Source organism: Barbus barbus (genome assembly GCF_936440315.1).
Source record: "Barbus barbus genome assembly, chromosome: 12".
Classification (NCBI taxonomy): domain Eukaryota; kingdom Metazoa; phylum Chordata; class Actinopteri; order Cypriniformes; family Cyprinidae; genus Barbus; species Barbus barbus.
In genome coordinates, this window is record NC_136740.1 from 3,166,388 (window position 1) to 3,187,466 (window position 21,079).

Consider the following 21,079-nt stretch of genomic DNA (forward strand, 5'->3'; position numbering starts at 1 on the left):
TTCAGTGCGGTCCCAGACAGTGCAGCTATACCTTACATATGCAGGTAAAATCTGAATTTCTCCAGTTAGTATTAAAAACAAGCTAAACAGACTTAATAGCTAGTGTTAGTGAAGCGGTCAGTGGAATCTTTCTGCCTCCAGCTAAGCTCCGCCCACAGAAAAACCTCACAGTGTTTACTAACAGAAAAAGGGTCTATAGAGGGCATAAACAGACAGGGTGATACAGGACTGATTTAGCATGTGGGGGATCTCCTTCAGCCATTGACAGTATTAGAGACAGAGACACACAAATGTAGTCCATCCCTCCCACACAGTGAGAGAAAAGGTGAGATTTAGGACGCAGAATGTGTGGTCTGAGCGTTCAAAGCAACTGAAATTTACCAGAAACAAGTGAAACGGCACTTAGTTTATGAAAGATAAGACCCCAGTATGTGTTTAAGTTATAGACATCTCTGTGAGCAAACAACGATGTTCAATGTAACAGAGCTGTGGAACTTTTTATTAGACAGGGATTTTTTTGCAAGTACGTATTGCTTGATGTAGGTCCTGAATGAACATTTTTTATGGGTGTGAATTGAGAAAAGAGACTGGCTATAAACACTATATTCTGCAGTATCTCAATATATGCAATATTCTGATGTTCTTGTAACAGAAATGGGGAAAAGGTCAGAGGATTGTTCTCACTTTGCAATTTAAACCATGCATCATGTTAACCTGCCAGCTGGCCAGCCAATCAATGGTTTGATTTACTGGCCAAAGTCATTTTTTACCAACACTTGGCATTTGGTGAGTACTAATTCTGGATGCTGGTCCAGAATAGAAGTAAAAATCAAAGATAACAAAAGATGACAAAGAACTAGGATGTTCAAATGTCCTGGTTTCACCTAACTTAAAACTACTGTAAATATCCTTAAGTAGACATTTATAGCCAGCTCTCTACAGCCCACTTCTTAGTGATAACAACACTGTAGTTAGAACGTACTCGGTTACTATCGTAACCTCGGTTCCCTGAGATACGGAACGAGTACTGCGTCTTGCTAAAGACGCTATGGGAAAAAGCCTTTTTTCTCCTTTACTGAAGCCTTATTCAATCACGCAGTGAAACTGCACGATCATTGGTTTGTGCAGTGTGATAAAACGAACCAATGCGTCGGCAGCGGAGCTGCACGAGCCTATGGCGACGGAGCCCGCCAGATCCCGCCAGAATGGGCGGGGTTATCTGGCTATATAATCAGCCGTCTCGCCATAGGATCCTCAGGTTTACTTCGACTGAAGCGACGACTGAGTCGTGCAGCTACCTGGCACGGCAAAGTACGCAGTACTCGTTCCGTATCTCAGGGAACCGAGGTTACGATAGTAACCGAGTACGTTCCCTATCGATACTCCACTCGTACTGCGTCTTGCTAAAGACGCTATGGGAACACAATTCAATCACGCCGTGCTATGGTAGAGGAACGACTGTGTAAAATATCTCCATAAGCATTACATGCTCAGAGGGAAGTATAATAGTATACTCGGGCTAAAGCGAGCTGAGCTCATAGAGGTCACGCTCGGCCCGGGTCATTCCATGTATTCCTCGCATACTCAGCACTTTCAGGGCTGAGATATGTAAGGAACCCATCAGAGAGCTTGAGTGCCCATGCAGTCAAGAGATCTCCGTTAGGGATGTTCCCACAACATAAGTCATACTCATCTAAGCAGATAGGACCTTGGCCTGTAAGGTCGGTACATCCAACTTATAAAACTTTGCAAATGTGGACGGCGAGGCCCAGCCGGCCGCCACACAAATGTCTGTAATGGACACACCGCTAGACCAGGCCCACGACGAGGCAATGCCTCTAGTCGAATGGGCTCGTACTCCAATGGGGCATTGAAGGCCCAAGGAAGAGTAAGCCAGCGTAACGGCATTCACTATCCACTTAGAGAGTCTCTGCTTCGTGACCGGAAGCCCCTTGGCGCGGTTACCGAAGCTAACAAAGAGCTGTTCCGTGCGCCTGAAGGAGGCGGAACGCTCAAAGTAGATCCGTAGGGCTCTAACAGGGCATAACAGAATGAACTCCCGGTCCTCCTCAGAGGGAGGAAGCGCGGAGAGTGTGATGACCTGAGCTCTGAACGGAGTGGAAAGTACCTTAGGTACGTATCCATGCCTTGGTTTTAGGACGACCTTGGAGTCGTTTGGCCCAAATTCCAGGCAGGCAGGGCTCACAGAGAGCGCCTGCAGGTCTCCTACTCGCTTGACTGACGCTAGTGCTAGTAGCAAAGCAGTCTTCAGCGACAGCGACCGAAGGTTCGTAGACTGGAGCGGCTCAAAAGGAGGGCCCCTCAGGGCCCTCAGCACAGTGGGTAAGTCCCACGTAGGGACAGTAAGGGGCCGAGGCGGATTCAGCCTCTTGGCACCCCTTAGAAAGCGGACGATAACATTGTCCCTGCCCACTGATTGGCCCGCGATAGGGGCGTGGAAGGCCGCTATAGCCGATACGAACACCCTGAGTGTGGAGGGAGAGCGTCCTTTATCCAGCAGTTCCTGCAGGAAGGACAGAATCACCGCCAACTCAGATGTAGGGGGGTCCTCACCGCGGTTTAGACACCATTCGGAGAAAACCGCCCATTTAAGGGCATAGAGGCGTCTCGTAGACGGGGCTCTAGCCTCAGAAATGGTATTTAGCACTCGCTCTGGGAGGCTGGTAGGCTCCCGTTGAGCGGCCAGAGGTGAAGCGCCCACAGTTTGGGACGAGGGTGCCACAATAAACCGTTCGCCTGAGAGAGGAGGTCTCGTCTCAGGGGCACGGGCCAGGGGGCTGCGGTTAGCAGCTGGGTCAGCTCTGACATCCAAGGCTGGTTCTCCCACAGGGGGGCCACCAACAAGACCTTGTGTCGTTGTTCCCTGATTCGCCTGATGACCTGAGGAATCAGAGCGATCGGAGGGAATGCATAGAGGAGGAGGTTGGGCCAGTCGTGGGCCAACGCGTCCTTGACCTTCGAATAATAGGCTGGGCAGTGAGAGTTGTCTTTGGAGGCGAAAAGGTCTACCTCGGCCTTGCCAAAGATTCTCCAGATCATTCGAACCGTCTGCGGGTGGAGCATCCACTCTTCTGAGGGGACGTTGCTCCGTGATAACATATCCGCTCCTTGGTTCAATCTGCCCGGCAAATGTGCTGCTCTCAGCGAGCGCAAGTTGAGCTGAGCCCACTCCAGAAGTCGCTCTACCATAAGGAAGAGGCGCTTCGAGGAGAGACCTCCCTGGTGATTTACGTAGGACACCACTGACATGTTGTCTGAGCGGATCAGCACATGTCGTCCCCTTAGCTCTGGCAGGAAAAACTGGCAGGCTCGACACACTGCTAGCATTTCTAAGCAGTTGATGTGGAGGTTCTGCTCCGCCTTCGACCAAAGGTCGGTTTGCCTTCGCACAGCGCCCCGTCTGTTGTGACAACTTTCCTGCTGCAGACCATCCCTATGGCCACACCCTTTCTGAACCATCGTGGGTTCTTCCAGGGGACCAGGGCTGTTACACAGGCCTGGCTCACCCTGATATGTAGGCGATCATGTCGCCATGCGTGGGGTGGAACCCGTGGTTTCAACCAGCGCTGAAGGGGCCGCATGCGAAGCAGGCCCAACTGTAGCACCGGCGATGCTGTGGCCATGAGGCCCAGCATCCTCTGAAACGCTTTGACGGGGCGAGCGGTGCCGCTCTGGAAGGAGGCTGCGAGCTTTTAAACGGCCAGAGCGCGTTCCGGCGCTAGCACAGCTCTCATCTGAGCTGAGTCCAAAACTGTTCCCAGAAACGACACCCGTCGGCTGGGAAACAGCGCGCTCTTGGCAAAATTGACCCTGAGCCCCAGGCATTCTAGGTGGCTGAGGAGGAGGGCTCTGTGTGAGAGTAGTTGTACCTCTGACTGGGCCAGAATGAGCCAGTCGTCGAGGTAATTGAGAATGCGGATTCCCATCTGCCTGAGAGGGGAAAGAGCCGCGTCCATGCACTTCGTAAAAGTGCGTGGGGCCAGGGACAGTCCAAAGGAAAGGACCGTGTACTGATAAGCCACTCCCTCAAAGGCGAATCTCAAGAATCGTCTGTGATGGGGGGGCTATCTGGACGTGAAAGTATGCGTCTTTCAGGTCCAGGGAACAGAACCAGTCCTCTGAGCGAATTTGCGAGAGGATCTGCTTCAGTGTGATCATCCTGAACGACCTCCTCACGAGGGCGCGATTCAGGCGTCTGAGATCGAGGATGGGCCGGAGGCCGCCATCCTTCTTGGGAACGAGGAAGTAATGGCTGTAAAAGCCTGATTCGCTCTGAGCTGGAGGAACCATTTCTATGGCTCCTTTTTTCAACAGCATCATCATTTCTGAACGTAGAACGTGAGCGTTCTAGCCGTCTACAGAAGAGGAGACCACGCCGCTGAAGCGCGGGGGTCTGCGAGCGAATTGGAGTGAGTAACCTCGTTCTATTATCCGTATAACCCATTCTGACACTCCGGGGATGGCCCTCCAGGCCTTGGCCCGCGTGGCAAGGGGCTGGATAAACTCGAGTGGCAGGCCGCCAAGCGGGGACCTGAAGCTCGTGATAAGAGGGAGAGGAATGTGCTCCCTTTTGAAAATGTTTGTGTCTTATTTCCTTGCTATAACAGCGATCAGTTGTGTGGGCGCTTTTTGAAAGGGCCCAGTGTTCACAACAGTATTTACCACAAACTCATTGCCATCGGCACCCGGAGCTAAATGGGGTGTTTGGAGGCATGACAGAGGCCATTTGGGCCGTGGGCACAGCCCAGAAGCGTCAGGAGTCTGAAGCTGTCAGTTATAATCATAGTGACAACTTGCTTTCGATCTGCCTAAAAGGATCAACCACTCTTAGAAGAGGGGTATTAATTACCATTGTGTAAACACACCAGCAGATCAAAAGTGCCGCGCGCATCCTCTCAGATCCGCTCGTAGCGGACGAGGGGAGGGGCCATCTTCACTGAAGAAGGCGAGCCGAGATCAAAGAGTGAAACGCGGGGCTGCCCTGGCGTAAATTCACTCAAGCTTGATCGCGCGAACCCTGGAGCTTGCAGTTTCTTCCCCGAGATAACTGGGAGAGTAGAAACACTAGAGCAGGGGAGGCGTGGCCACCTTCATTGAAGAAAGGGACCGTGAGCGCGGCAGGGACAGACTGAAGCTTTCATAATGAAAGTAGCCCTGGCAGATCAAAGAGCTGCAAGAGGCGCTAATACTTAGTGTAAACACACTGGCAGATCAAAGACTGTATGCAGAGTGAAAAACGCGGGGCTATGCCGGCGCGAAAAATCACTCAAGCCTTTTTTTTTTTTTTTTTTTTTTTTTTTTTATCCGTCTCCTTCTCCGAGGTGACTGGGAGAAGAGAAACGCGAGAGTCGGGGCCGCCCAGTGCAGCATGTTACAATGTGCACAGAAGGATTGAGCCACTCAATGTAATGAGGCGCGCTAATCCACACGCGCTGGCAGATCAAAGCGCTGTATGCAGAGTGAAACACACGGGGCTATGCCGGCGCGAAAAATCACTCAAGCCTGAACGCCCAGCCATGCGATTTTACCGTCTTTTTCTCCGAGGTGACTGGGAGAAAATAAACGTGAGTGGGTGGCCGCCCAGCGCAGCATTTTACAATGCGCGCAGAAGGATTGAGCCACTCAATGTAATGAGGCGCGCTAATCCACACGCGCTGGCAGATCAAAGCGCTGTATGCAGAGTGAAACACACGGGGCTAAGCCGGCGCGAAAAATCACTCAACCTGATTGCTCAGCCTCACTCGCTGTTCCTGTCTCCGAGGTGACTGGGAGAAGAGAAGGGGGGAGGCGGGGCCTGCTACATAGAGGACCGCGAGCAAATCAGAGTAAAGCCCGGCTTTCGGTGAAAGCAGGCTGCCTGTGTGAGCGCAGTCTCAGTGACGCACACACATAACTTTCCACTCCGGTCCGCCAAAGAGAATAGAGCCGCCCAATGAAGGAGGAGCTCTGATTCTCACGTGTGAACACCGGCGGATCCGAGCGCTGCAGGAAGCTCCGTGGCTCTGATGTTTCATTCTCCGAGCTTTGCTGAGAGAGGGGAAACGGGAGAGCGGAGCTGCCTCCACAGAGACGGACAGCGAGCGGGAAGAGCGAGACTCATACTCGAACGAGCTGTCTCAGTAAGCGCGCAGTCAGTGCGTGGGCGAGACCCAGACAGGCGGCACGCGCTCACTGCTCTTTTGCATCGTGCAGGATCCCCTGCACGAGCCACACTCGCTGTTGCGGCATTTGCAACAACGCCGATAAATATGCATTTTTATAGCACTCACCGGATGGCGGCAGCGAACAGACCGGGGCTTCTGCGGGGCTGGAGCGCGGTGAAAGCGGCGTCTCAGCTGGCAGGAGGTCTCTGGCTCAGCTGCGAGGCGTGTCAACGGCGAGGCGGCTTCTTGGGATCAGCGAAGGCGAGATGTCGTCGCTGAAGGAGAAGAAATCTGAGGATCCTATGGCGAGACGGCTGATTATATAGCCAGATAACCCCGCCCATTCTGGCGGGATCTGGCGGGCTCCGTCGCCATAGGCTCGTGCAGCTCCGCTGCCGACGCATTGGTTCGTTTTATCACACTGCACAAACCAATGATCGTGCAGTTTCACTGCGTGATTGAATAAGGCTTCAGTAAAGGAGAAAAAAGGCTTTTTCCCATAGCGTCTTTAGCAAGACGCAGTACGAGTGGAGTATCGATAGGGAACTAAGGGTTTTATTAAATTAGAGAGTTTTTGGCATGTTAGCCATGATGATAAATTTCAAGCACGGTGTTCAACTCAATTTCTGTTGTTTTGTTATTGTGCTTTTTTTTCTTCTTCTTTTTGCTTAACTTTGTGCCTGTGTTTTTGTATTACTTGGATAATTACTAGCCTATACGATATATAGGATGTAGAATAACGTAAAGCAAGGCTTGGAGGCTACCAAAACTGGACTGATGGGGAAATAAACTACTGTACTGAATATTTTCTCTTGATATAACTACAAATAAATTTATATTTATGCATTTACCAGACGCTTTTATCCAAAGCGATTTACATTGCATTCAAGTTACATTTTTTACATTTCATCAGCTCTTGCTTTCCCTGGGAATCGAACCCATGACCTTGACGTTGCTAGCGCCATGCTCTACTATTTGAGCTACAGAAAAGCTACACAATGTTTACTAACAGATCAAATAAATAAAATAATAAAAATAAATTAGCTGTACTGCAACACTCACCCTAATTTTTACCATCAGAAAACACGAGATGAGAGGCATTTATTTCAAGATTCAAGATTTTTATTCGCCACATACACAATTATACAGAGTATGAAATGTAAGTCAGGTCCGCTCCAAGGACAGTGCAATTATATAGAATACAAATATTAAGAAAAAGAAAAGTAGAAAAAAATAAAAGAATAAAATAAAAGATAAAAAATATATAAATATAAATGTGCAGGTCAGTATGTTGTTGACATAAATAGTAATATAACAGGAATGTGCAAAAGAATGTGCAAAAAAGTTGTACAGGGTATTTAAATAGCAGCAATATGAGGTAGAGAAAAATTATGAATAGCTTATTGATATATTGATATTTACATGGAGTCAAGTGATGTTATGACACAGAGTTAGAGTTTAGGAGCCTGATGGCCTGGGGGAAGAAGCTCCTCCTAAGTCTCTCAGTTTTTACCATCAGGCTACGGAAGCGTTTACCAGATGGAAGCAAAGTGAATAGACGGTTACCAGGGTGATTAGAGTCCTTGATGATTTTGACAGCTCTATTTTTGCAGCGTTTGAGGTAGATGTCCTGCAGAGAGGGGAGAGCAGACCCTGAGATGCGCTCAGCTAAGCGCACAACTCTCTGTAGTGCTTTGCAGTCCTGATTGGAGCTGTTTCCATACCACACTGAGATGCACTGAGTCAATACACTTTCTATGGTCCCTGAATAGAAAGTTTTCAGGATTGCTGGTGAGACCCTGAATTTCCTCAGCTGTCGCAGATGGTACAGTCTTTGCCTGGCTTTCTTAACCTGTGTTTGGATGTGTGTAGTCCAAGACAGGTTCTCGGAGATGTTTACACTGAGGTACTTGAAGCTACTCACCCTCTCCACAGGGGTCCCACTGAACATAAGAGGAGTGTAGGGCTGCTGCTGTCTCTTCCTAAAGTCCATGATCAGCTCTTTAGTTTTGCTCACATTCAGAGAGAGACAGTTGTCCTGGCACCATGATGTGAGTCTCTCTACCTCATCCAAGTATGCGGTCTCATCATTGTTGGAGATGAGGCCCAGAACCACAGTATCATCAGCGAATTTGATGATAGATGTGGAGCTGTGAGAGGACACGCAGTCATGCGTGTAGAGAGAGTAGAGCAGGGGACTCAGGACACAGCCCTGTGGGGCTCCTACGTTCAGAGTGATGGAGTGATTTCAGAGTGATTTTTTTGAGGACGTTCAGAGTTTTTTCTCAGAATTGTGAGATAGAAACTTACAAATGCAAGTTATAAAGTCCAATTCTGAGAGAGAATAAAAGACGGACTTTTCTTACAATTGCGAGTTTATATTTCCCAATTCTGACTTTATAACTCACAGTTGTGTGCTATAAAGTCTGAATTGCAAAATATACACTCACAGTTGTGAGAAAAATGTCACAGTTGTGAGATATAAACTGTATCTTGCAATTCTGATTTCTCAATTTATCTCGCAACTCCAACTTTGTAACTCACAACTGCAAGGTGCTATCACACAATTCTGATTTTATAACTGGCAGTTGCAAGTTTATATCACTCGGTTCTCCAAAAAAAGTCAGAATTGTAATTACCTTTTTTATTTATTATTCACTGGTGCAAATGGGCTCCCTTATTAACAGTTTTGTAAATAGTATACAGTAAGTGCATAGTTTATAGTATGTAATTTGGGACACAGCTAGAGACTCGGTGGTGGGTTCTTTAGACTTTAGAACACTTTATAAACCACATTATAATAACATTATAGCTACTTAACATGCAACTAATATTTCCATGTAGGTTTGTTTTTCTGTTTAAAAGATCAAAATGTTTGAATACGTTTAATTTAGACATATTTGAATAATTTAGGTTAATTTGAGATGTATGGTGGCATAATAACTTTCTTCAGTTTCATTTTGGAGACACAGGGCCAGGTTTGCGCAGGTGGGTTTATAATGTATTGGGACAAAACCTGGCATTTGAACACATCCGGGTGATTTATCCCACAGCACCAGGTAAGCATTCCCTGTCTGTCGTCTTCACAGCACCTTTACATTTGTATTGGTCAAATACAATAATTATTAAAACAATATTTGTTTCGTCGTAAATGCACATGTTTGTGACAGACATTCTTCTCTTTATGTGGAGTCTGCTACAGTCTTAGTCTCAGTAGTAGTAACAAAACTCCACTTAAAAAAAAAAACTAATAATGAAATGTTTGTTTATTAATAAGAATTTTATAAATAAGAGAATAAAAGATCAAAAGCAGCATGATACAATTTATTATCTTGCTTTATAGAAGCAATATTATATTTGAAAAATGTTTTTTATTATTATTTTAAAAATTTTCCCATTGAAAAAATTTTTTTTCAAATATTTTCTATTACTTTTCAGTTATGACAGTATTTCATTTAAAATAGAGCCAATGACTTTAAAATCAAATTTTTGAAGCCAGATTATTGCCATCTAGTGGGAGTAAAATAAGAAAAACATTTGCAATTCCATGGTTTAGCCCATAGATTCACATATTTATTTATTAATTTTATTTAGTCATTTAGCAGACGCTTTTATCAAAAGCGACTTACAAATATTACAAGTCTTGGTTAGCCTAACGCAGTACAGATCATTATTATTATTATTATTTGTATTTATTTTTTTGAAAAGACATAGATACAATAAAATTAGAATAGAGAGTGCTAGAGTTAGAGGGTCAAGTAAAGATGGAACAGATGAGTTTTTAGCCGTTTCTTGAAGATGGGTAAGGATTCGGCTGCTCAGATTGAGTTGGGCAGGTCATTCCACCAGATGGGAACAGTTAATGAAAAAGTCAGTGAAAGTGTTTTTGTGTGTCTTTGGGATGGCACAATAATGTGTAGTTCACTTGAAGAACGCACGCTTCTAGAGGGCACATAAGTCTGAAGTAATGAATTTAGGTAAAGGGGTGCAGAGGCAGTGGTGGTTCTGTAGGCAAACATTAATGCCTTGAATTTAATGTGAGCAGCCAGTGCAAATTGATGAACAGAAGCGTGATGTGCATTCTTTTCGGCTCATTAAAGATTAATCTTGCAGCGGCATTTTGGATTAATTGTCGAGGTTTAATAGAATTGGCTGGAAGTCCTGCCAAGAGAGCATTGCAATAGTCAAGTCTGGACAGAACAAGAGCCTGAACAAGGAGTTGTGTTGCATGTTCCGGGAGAAAGGGCCTGATCTTCTTAATATTGTATAATGCAAATTCAGCTTATCATCAATCACAACTCCAAGGTTTCTGGCTGTTTTTGAAGGAGTTATGGTAGATGAGCCTAACTGGAAGGTGAGATTGTGATGAAGCGATGGGTTAGGTGAAACTACAAGCAGTTCTGTCTTAGCTAGGTTGAGTTGAAGGTGATGGTCCATCATCCAGCAAGAAATGTCTGTTAGACACGCTGAGATGCGAGCTGCTATCGTCGGATCATCAGGATGGAATGAGAGGTAGAGTTCAGTGTCATCAGCATAGCAGTGATATGAAAAGCCATGTTTCTGAATGACAGAACCTAGTGATGCCATGTAGACAGAAAAGAGAAGTGGTCCAAGAACTGAGCCCTGAGGCACCCCAGTAGCTAGATGTTGCGACTTGGATACCTCACCTCGCCAAGATACTTTGAAGGACCTATCAGAGAGGTAAGACTCAAACCACTGGAGTGCGGTTCCTGAGATGCCCTCTCTCAATAGGGTTGACAAGAGGATCTGATGGTTGACCGTATCAAAAGCAGCAGACAGATCCAGAAAGATAAGTAATGAAAATTTGAAAGCCCCTCTTGCAAGTCTTAGGGCTTCAACAACAGAAAGCAATGCAGTTTCGGTCGAATGTCCACTTCTGAAGCCAGATTGGTTACTGTCCAGGAGGTTGTTCTGTGTGAGAAAGACAGAGACTTGGTTGAACACAACTCGTTCAAGTGTTTTTGCAATGAAAGGAAAAAGGGAAACCGGTCTATAGTTCCCTAAAAGAGTTGAGTTAAGATAATATAGATAATATAGCTCTGGGAAGTCGTGGCCTAATGGTTAGAGAGTCGCACTTGTAATCCGAAGGTTGCGGGTTCGAGTCTCCGGCCGGCAGGAATTGTAGGTGGGGGGAGTGAATGTCCAGCGCTCTCTCCACCCTCAATACCACGACTGAGGTGCCCTTGAGCAAGGCACCGAACCCCCAACTGCTCCCCGGGCACTGCAGCATAAAATGGCTGCCCACTGCTCCGGGTGTATGTTCACGGTGTGTGTGTGTGTTCACTGCTGTGTGTGTGCACATTGGATGGGTTAAATGCAGAGCACGAATTCCGAGTATGGGTCACCATACTTGGCTGAATGTCACTTCACTTCACTTCACTCTATATAAACGGCCTATTAATTCTCTAATTGATTTTATACATAAATACTTAATAAAAATAAGTTGTGGGTTTGGATATATATTTAGACATTTTCAAAGACAACTTTTTGTAAAGGCTGAGATTTTATTTTATTTTTTTATATATATATGTTGTCAAACCTGAACACAGAGAAAGCATTTTGTAACACAAAATATAAAAATTCTATAAAAAGTAACCAAAATGAACAGGAATGTTTTATCAGAGCTTAATGCTTCTGGGTCTGATCTGATTTCAACCTCTTATTTCAGTTTTCTGAGTTGCTATGGCTATATGCTTATAACCATACCAATTCATTTGAATGTGTATATTTGTGTGTGTATGTATCTGTGAGTGTGTGTATGTGTGTGTGTGAGTGAGTGAATGTGTGTGTTTTGCACTCTTGATGTTTCAGAGTGTAACCCCTTCCTTGCTGTCCACTTTTTTACTGCATTGTAGTTGAATTATTGCTTTTATTTTATATATTTGCTGTGTTACAGTCACACCAGTTCATAGGTGTGCGTGTGTATAAGTGTGTGAGTGGATGTGTTGGTTTTGCACTCTTGGGGCCCTATCATACACCTGGCACAAGGGAGAATTAAGAGAATAGGGAGAATCAGTTTAGACCATGCGCCCGGGCGCGCCGACCGTTTTCACTTTCACTTGCGCCGTGCGCTTTAGACTATGCGCTTAGATCGTTAAAATAGGGCCCTTGATGTTTTAGAGTTTCTCCCCATTCACATTGCTGTGTATTGTTTTCTGCATTGTGGCAGATTTGTAGATTGTACACACAAAAAGCTGCTGAATTTTTGTGTTTTTGTCAATTTCCCATTCATTTCCTATGGTCGGTCATTTTTGACCTAAGACCACAAGTGTGACTATTTTTTTACAACCGCATAGCCTGCTCGAATCATGCCCTCAGTTTTTTTGTGTTCACATTCCAAATGCCATAAAAGTTGCCTCGTACCATTCAGCTGAAGCTATGATTTTTAAAAATTCAAAACAGAAAATTTTTCAGACAAAAGTGACCAAAGAGCATCAGAGGGTTAAATGAAGGTGCAATTCAAGCAGAAATTCATGTAATTCCAAACATACATTTCTCACAGCTCTGTAAATGCAATAATAAATTTTTCAGTTTCTTCATTTCAGTGCTATAATTGTTTGTTTTTAGGCCTTACACACCCATGCGAGGGGCTCAGTATGTGGTTCAATCGTCACAAGATTTCCCAGGACTGCCCAGAACATTTGGAGTCTACAGATTCCATGTGTGATAATTTAAGCTCCATTGTCCAGGAGGAGATCCGAGCGGGAATCCCGAAACACAGGATGGTTATTGGTATGGCTACTGGCTCATCTCTCTCCTATCCTTTCTCTCTCTCCTCCCCATCCATCTATCTCTCCCTACCTTATTGCTTTCCTCTGTCTTACATACTCTCACACTCCACTTGTTCCAAATTAAGCAGAGTCTCAGACCACTGCTCATAAGTCTCTCCCTCTTGTAAAATGAAGAATGAAACTTATCAAGTGTCTTATTCCTTTCATTTGTTGCCAGAATGGGCCAAGAAGAATTTCTGGATGATTCTCGAGTTTCTGCTAAGCTTTATCTCAGAATATTCGGGTTATCGGGTTCACATATATATCACAGTGAGATAAAAGTGGCAGAAAATCATTCAGTTTAAAGAGATCTTAGCAGAACCCAGGTAAATTCCCTCAGGGAGTGTGAGGAAGACCGGATAGACATTAAACCGAGGTTACGATTTGCTCAGAGAGTTAAACCCAATAGCAACATTCGAGGAAGGGTTAACCGACAAACCAATAACACATAAATACCCTGAAATAGTTACAAGTAAAACGTGAAGAGTGCAAAAAAAAAAAGTCTTTGTGTGAAAAGGATCTGTGTGGAAGGACAGAAAAGCCCCTGAACTCGGTTCCAAAGAAACTGATTCAAAAAACACATGTTCCTGTGAGACTGCTGAAATATTATCTTCCTAAATCATAACATTTTGTCATTAACTATAAATACTCATTGGAGTCACTCTGCACGCTGGAGAAACGAAGTGGTCTGTGCGCTGAGTCCACTTCCCAGGCTGACGGACTGACAAGCGCCAGAACTTTCCATGGAAAACGCTGTCATATATATATATATATTGCGTTTTTCAATCTTTTAGGTGTCGTAGTTAATGGGAAAAGCCAAAGTCAAACATGCATGCACAGAATATTTTAGCCAAACATCATGTGGATTTCTCAGTAAGTTCAATATTAGGATGGCGGTCATTGGTTTTGTCTCTGAGAAGTGTGTAAAGGGAAAAGTAGAAGACCTGTTAATTAGTCCTGGTTACAACATCTCTATAAGAGGTTTGAAGAACATGTGAACTCCATCCATCCTCTGTCTCAACATGGCTCCTCCCATCGGCTCTGACAGCCTGATGGGTACTTGTTCACTTTCCCAGATGTAGTGCCCAGATGTGTAAGATTAAGCACAGGCATGAAAGAGGACTTCAGAAAAATGATGAAGTGAAACTAAAGGCCAGCTTTCTTCTCTCTTTCTTTTTTTGTTTTAAATTTCAGTTTGGGCAGATTGGCTACTGTAGACCACTTTGAATTGCGTGCATTTATTAATGTCCTCCTGACTTAATTGCTCCATAAGGTTTTCATAGCCTGCAGACATAAAAATTCTGTCACAGACTGTTTGCATGCAAACCAATAATGTGATTATTAACAATAATCATATCTGTATAATGCATGAAAAAAATGCACTGATTATGAGAGGTCACTGACCTGTAGAAGTGAAAAAAAAATTAAAATATTTAATTTAAAGCAGTGGTTGAATCAATGACTCATCAAGACCGGTGCATCTGCCACTGCAGAGTGAGAAAAGATCATGGAAAAGGGTTTACAACCAAACCACCTGCGATTTGCCACTTGCTGCATGTCTTTCATTGAAACAAATTAAACATGCGACTGCTGCGTCGCGTGGCAAATTGATTGCACAAAAATAATAAATTTACATTTAAAGTGATGCCTTTCCCATCTAAGACGTTCAGTTCAGCCTTAATCATGAAATGTCAGGGTTTAATATTTCTATAGTCTTTCATTTTCAGACACTGGCTCTGTTATTTGACACAAAAAGAAGTGCAGTATACTTTAACAAAAAGAGCATATTAAATAAATCATATGCATTGAAAGTGTACTCCTAAGTGCAAACCATGGTTTAAAATTATATTAAATGTAGTTTTACATTACATGTAGCTCTGTTAGTTTTTTGGGGGGGTTTTTTGACCCACATAAGTAGAACTTAATGTATCTTTATATGTACATAATTTCAACTTAATACACTTAATGTCTGCAGAAACTTATCTCATGTATTTGATTTTTATTTGTAATTATGAATTTGTATTTTAGTCAAATTAAAATATAATAACTTTAAATGTAAAATTGAACAACACAATACAGTTTACGTGTGCTTTAGTATGTTAGTCAATACATTAATACATCAAGTTTTGAAGCACACTAAAAGTGCATTCAATACAATTAAGCACACTTTTTTCACAAGGTGACACTTTCTTTAAACCATGATGTCTCCAAACCTAGTGAGCAGACTAAATAGCATTTTAAGGTACCAAATGCATTCTACTGATGAGAGGTCTGTCTCAAATTGTAAGCAGCCCAGTATGTTGGCTGCTAAGCTCCCTAATTTTAGCATAAAATGCTCTTTGTGAGTAGCACAGTAAAAAACATTGACTCAAGTATAGTAGAAATTACCATAAGAGAAGTCAGCTCAACAGGCTTTAAGACAGAGCCACTGAATGCTTACAGTGTGATTGAGACCTTGTCTAATGTCTGTATGTTTGACTCTAGGTGGCTTTTCGATGGGTGGTGCCATGGCATTACACCTGGTTTGCAGGTATCACTAGGATGTGTCTGGCATCTTCACTCTGTCCAGCTTTCTTAACAAAGACTCAGTTGTATATTAGGTAGTTAATAGCCTTCAGAATGCCTTACGACCAAGGATTTTTCATAGCACGATGTCAAACACATCTCTATTCTTCTGCACAGGCAGTTGAAAATGCATCCCAACGGCCTCTACCTGAGCTGCTTCAGTGTCACGGCACAGCAGATGAGCTGGTTTTCCATAGCTGGGGTGAGGAGACCAACTCACTGTTGAAGAAAGCTGGCCTCAGCACATCTTTCCATTCCTTCCCAGACCTCAACCACCAGTTGTGTCGACAAGAACTGGAGTTACTGTGCTCCTGGAGCCTGAAGAAACCTTTTCTTTAGAGCATTATTAATGCTGGACAATGGCCACTGCTTCCCTATATCCTACAATAATCACCATGCACTGCTTCCCTATATCCTAAAATAATCAGCATGTACTGTACTCTCATTCATGTTGTCACAAGATGGCATTTTATTAGTGTGTGTGTGTTGTGTATATGTACATGTGTGTATATATATATATATATATATATACACATATACACACAGAACAACAAGTATAGAGTACACTACCATTTAAAATGTTTCAGTTTTGAAAGAAGACTTTTATGCTAACCAAGTCTGCGTTTATTTGACCAAAATACAGTAAAATCAGTCATATATTCCAGTACTCCAGTCTTCAGTGTCACATGATTCTTCAGAAATCATTCTAATATACTGATTTACTGCTCAAGAAACATTATCAATCAGTCAATCAAGTTTCATGGAAACAGTGATACATTTATTTTTAGTAGTTTATTTGACAGCATTTATTTGAATCAGTTGAATCTTTTGAATACGCTCAACTGAATCAATTGAATCTTTTGATTAATTGAATGCATTCTTGCTGAATAAAAGTATTAATTTCTTTCAAAAAGAAAAACAAAAAACAAAACTGATCTTAAAATTTTCCAATCGCTCTCTATATACAGTGTTTATACTGTAAGTGAATCTCCAAAACAAGAAAAAGGATAATAACATAATATTTAGGGTGAGTAAATGACAGAATTCAACTATTACTTTTAAATTATCTGCTTATTTGACTCAGAATAAACTGTTATGTTTCTTCTTTTCCAACTTTGTGCATTGCACCTGCTGGAACTAATGCGCTGAGTGTGAAAAATCTGAAGTTTTTGCAACCATCCACATGTTTAATCAGAGTTAATATAGCTGTATAAACTTTGATTCACCAGCATGTGTTCCACCTCACAAAGACTCTACTTATTGTGCACATTTCATAGCCTGTAGCGCTAACCACTTTAAAGTGTTCAGTGGAGCACATTCTGCAGGCTGTGATGACTGTTCCATGGAGTCTGGTTTGGCTCTAGAGCCTGTGGTCAGGCTGAAGCGGCAGGTAGAGCCATCACACCGGAGGGGAGGAATGCCACTCGGCTCTGTGGTTTGGAGCCGGAATTCGGTCTGTTTGGCACCATCTTGTTTCCTGCAGAGTGAGGTATCTCTCACTCCTGTTCTACCCGTTTTTTCCCTCCACACTATTATTGCTCGGCATGAAATCTGCTGTACATGTGTTTGGAGGTTCGCTCGAACAGTAGCTTCATTAATGGTTATTGGGGGGAAGTGGTTAGCAGGTTTTAAAGTCCTGTGGATGTAGTGAGGCTACAGTCCAGTACCAACATGCACCGTCTGGACACTGAGAATGACTTTCCGACAGCGCTAAAAGACCTTAATGCATCAAAGATACTGCAAATGTCATTTGTAATGGGCACAATGAGAATATATACTTCCAGTCAGGAGTGCAAAGACTCATTCTTTACTAGGACTGTTTTCCACATGCTAGAATAATAGTAATCATCAAACGTATGCAATGGCACAAATGGAAGTATGGGAATTATGTAGTGACCAAATTTCCCATATCTGAGCTTTTTCTTTGTCTGGATTCCAGCTGTGCTCACTTTGGATATAATCTCAACCAATTGTACATTGCTGGATGCTTTTATTCATTATTGAAGAAGTTCCTACACTACTGTTTAACTTTTTTTTGTATATATAAATGAATACTTTTAATTAGCAAGAATGTAAATGCATTTATTACAAAATTCAAATAATGCTGTTCTTTTGAACTTTCTATTCGTGTAAGAATTTAAAAAAAGTATCCGTTTCTACAAAAATATGAAGCAGCACAACTCTTTTCAGCATTGATAATAATCAGAAATGTTTCTTGAGCAGCAAATCAGCATATTAGAATGATTTCTGAAGGATCATGTGACACTGAAGACTGGAGTAATGATGCTGAAAATACAGCTTTGATCACAGGAATAAATAACATTTTACAGAATAGTTAAATAGAAAAGAGTTATTGTAATAATATTTTAAAATATTACTTCTTTTACTGCACTTCTAGTCAAATAAATGCAGCTTTAGTGAGCAGATCACAAGAAATATTAATTTCCTCTACCCAATTTCCTCATTGAATGACGGTATTAGTGTGCGTGCAGTTCTCGGTTTGCCCAGTCAGCTGGATTTTGCACAGTCAGTTAATTTGAAAACATCCCAGTGTGTTTGATTTCCATATTTTGCTTCAGTACAGCAACATTAAAAGACACTCAGCTTGAGCAGAGGAGAAAGAGCTGGAAAGTCAAAAGCAAATATTTTCTACACAAAACTTTATTTGCATTACTTATATATGCTCACTGTCATTCCGTCATATAAACTGTATATTCAGAATGTTTTGGCAATGGCAAGCCATTTCTTACTCGGCCAGTGAGGCTTGTTAAATTCAGCTGCATTCCAAAACTTATGTAACATCCTGTTCTATTCAGTAGCATATTAAGTGCTGCATCAGTTGCTCTGAAAACGTCTTGCACACGAGACAATTTTTCTGAATCATGCAGAAATGCTAAATTGGGTCTTGATGATCAACAGTTTTTCAGTGTTGTTCACAGTAGATCGCTCATTCATGGTGTTTATGAGGGGTGTCAGGTTATTTGTCTGGAGATTCTTCTGATGAGAGAGAACCAGCAAGACCTGCCATTATGCAAAAATAATTGCTGTTAATAGAATAGCAAGGAACGGCCGTTACGGGTGCATACTGGCCCACAACGAGTACTTAAAGTGTTTGTCACAGAGTAGGGAGTGTTAAAGAAACTTGTTTGAAAATGCAAAAATTATTTCCTTTGATGCTATAGTTGCACCAATTTCACATATCACCTTCAAATTATGCGTAAACATCATTACTTATACAAACAAGGCAAGTACACATTTTTTTATTTGAAAAATCAACACTATAAAACAAGAACATATGCTGCTGTGTGAAGTTGGATTATTGAATTAAAACTAAAACCATAAAAAATAATTTCATTTTTGGGTGAACTATCCCTTAAAACAAACTGTAGACATATTTAAAAATTAAAACAGTAATAAATATAGCTGCAAGCAGCAATTAACGGGCCAAGCACAACAGAGGTAAAATGAAAAGCTAAGGAGCTGTCTTTAATTACTCAGTAAAGACCAGGGTTCTCCAACCCTGCTCCTGGAGAGATACCTTCCTGCAGACTTAAGTTCCAACCCTGCTTCAACACACCTGTCTGTAATTAAGTATCCCTGAACACCTTTGATTAACTGGTTCATGTGTGTTTGATTAGGGTTGAAGCTGATATAGGAAAATGAAGTATCTTTTATTAGCAGAAACATGAGTGCAAATTTGGCCTATTGGTGGCGCCAGAGAGTTTGAGTTAGATACTCCAAATTTGCTGTGGTTAATGATGAGACTGTCCTCTATCCGTGTGCCATCTCTCATAAATTTCCTGCAAGCGATTCTATAATATTCATAACAACACACTAAAGCGTTTGAAAAATATAGCATTTTACTATATATGGTCCACTGAAATGAAATTTTACTGAAATGATCCATGCTCAAAATGGCTGATATAGGAAAATTTCAACCCAGGCTCATTCGAAATACGTTCCTCTAAATACATTTCTGCAGCACCGTTGTTACGTACCTTACTGCACGTTTCGCAGCAGTTTCAAAGTAAAACGTCTAGTGAGTGGCGCTCAAACGTGGGTTCAATACGTGACCCTGGCAGGTTTTTGTTACATTGATATAGGCACGTATTGCTGTGTTTTATTACATTGCTTCAGGTACGTATTGCGGTGGTTCATAATTCAAATATCAGATGAGTGTCGCTAAAAGTTAATGCTCTATCGTGTTGGAAATATCCCCTACACGAAACCCAACCCTAAACCTACCCGATAGTGTTAACATATGCAAAAGGGATATAAAAATGCATTTGTTGATGCAGCTGTACTATTTACACTTCCTTTCGCGGATTTGAGCTGTTTTGTTGAACCGTAGTTTCACGTGGTTCATACTGAAGCTCTTCATCACGTGAGCTACGGAGCAAACCTACTGCGTTAGAAAACTCATGCATATGAAGCTGGATATGTGATGCTAACCTTCAAATGCATCAGTTTTAAAATCTCGCAGCATGTTAAAATAGTTTTGAATTCATAACATAATATTCCTCAAGTAATTATTCGAAAATTAAGCTTTATTAATCGAAACTGTGGACCTGCAAATCATACTTTGTTTGAAAAGGAATAAAAGTTGTGGGAGTTTTACTGCCTCTAGTGTTCATTTCAACTGACACTGCAGCGATTCATATGTATAGGTACGAGTTTTGCAAAAATGTAGGTAGAGGTCTGTATTTCCAATGAGCCTATGTTGGAAAATGTAGTATTGTTTGATTCGGTATGCCACTCCGAATCTAACGAGATCTAATTCTTATGATTTTTGGTGAAACTGATCAGAAATTATGAACAAAAATGTAAATTTTGACCAGTTGGTGATGCTGTGCCAAACTACTCATGTTCTCTCTGGTCATGCTTGGTATAACTCGCACCACGTTTGGTCTGAATCCGCTAAAGTGTTGCGAAGATTTTTGCACGGATTTTGCTTCTAGACCTTACGGTTCAAAAGTTACTAGCAGACACATGAGGGCAAATTTGGCCTGTTGCTAAATTTCATAACTTTCCCGCAAGCGGTTCAATGGGCTGTCAAGAAGAAGACGACAACTAACGGATACAATACGTGCCTAAGCACCTTTGGTGCTTGGCCCCTAAAAAATACAACAACAACAACACAATAAGGTTTCTAACAGAGGTGGGCAGAGTACCCAAAAACTGTACTCAAGTAAAAGTAAAAGTACTTATAGAAATATTTACTCAAGTAAAAGTAAAATTAATAGTCTGAATAGTTACTTGAGTAAGAGTAAAAAAGTATCGGGGAAAAAAAACCTAATCAAGTAGTTAGTTACTATTTCCCTTTCAGTCGGTCACTCCGAGTCACGCCAGGTGACCGACGAATTGGGATCTCGCTTAGACAGACCAATCCACTTCGAGTGAAACTAAACGAGCCAATGCACATTGGCATGCGATTATTTTATCCAGCTGTCACTGATCACAGCATGAGTATAAGGCAGCAGGTGCAGCACATATTCAGCTTTTCGCTTCAGAGCCGAGCGGTTACATCGTTCTGCTCCTGACTTTTGCTGACGAGTGAAT

The 21,079-nt window shown here is 42.5% G+C and overlaps 1 pseudogene across 1 annotated transcript in view; it reads left to right on the forward strand.

Moving 5' to 3' along the window:
• Positions 1–15,859, forward strand: part of LOC306878038 (lysophospholipase-like protein 1) — a 43,848-nt pseudogene extending 27,989 nt beyond the window's left edge. Inside the window, exons 2-5 of the transcript in view lie at positions 9,118–9,236; positions 12,753–12,917; positions 15,440–15,555; positions 15,638–15,859. The product of the transcript in view is annotated as a lysophospholipase-like protein 1 (transcript). The remainder of the gene's footprint in view (positions 1–9,117; positions 9,237–12,752; positions 12,918–15,439; positions 15,556–15,637) is intronic.
• Positions 15,860–21,079: the final 5,220 nt, after the last annotated feature.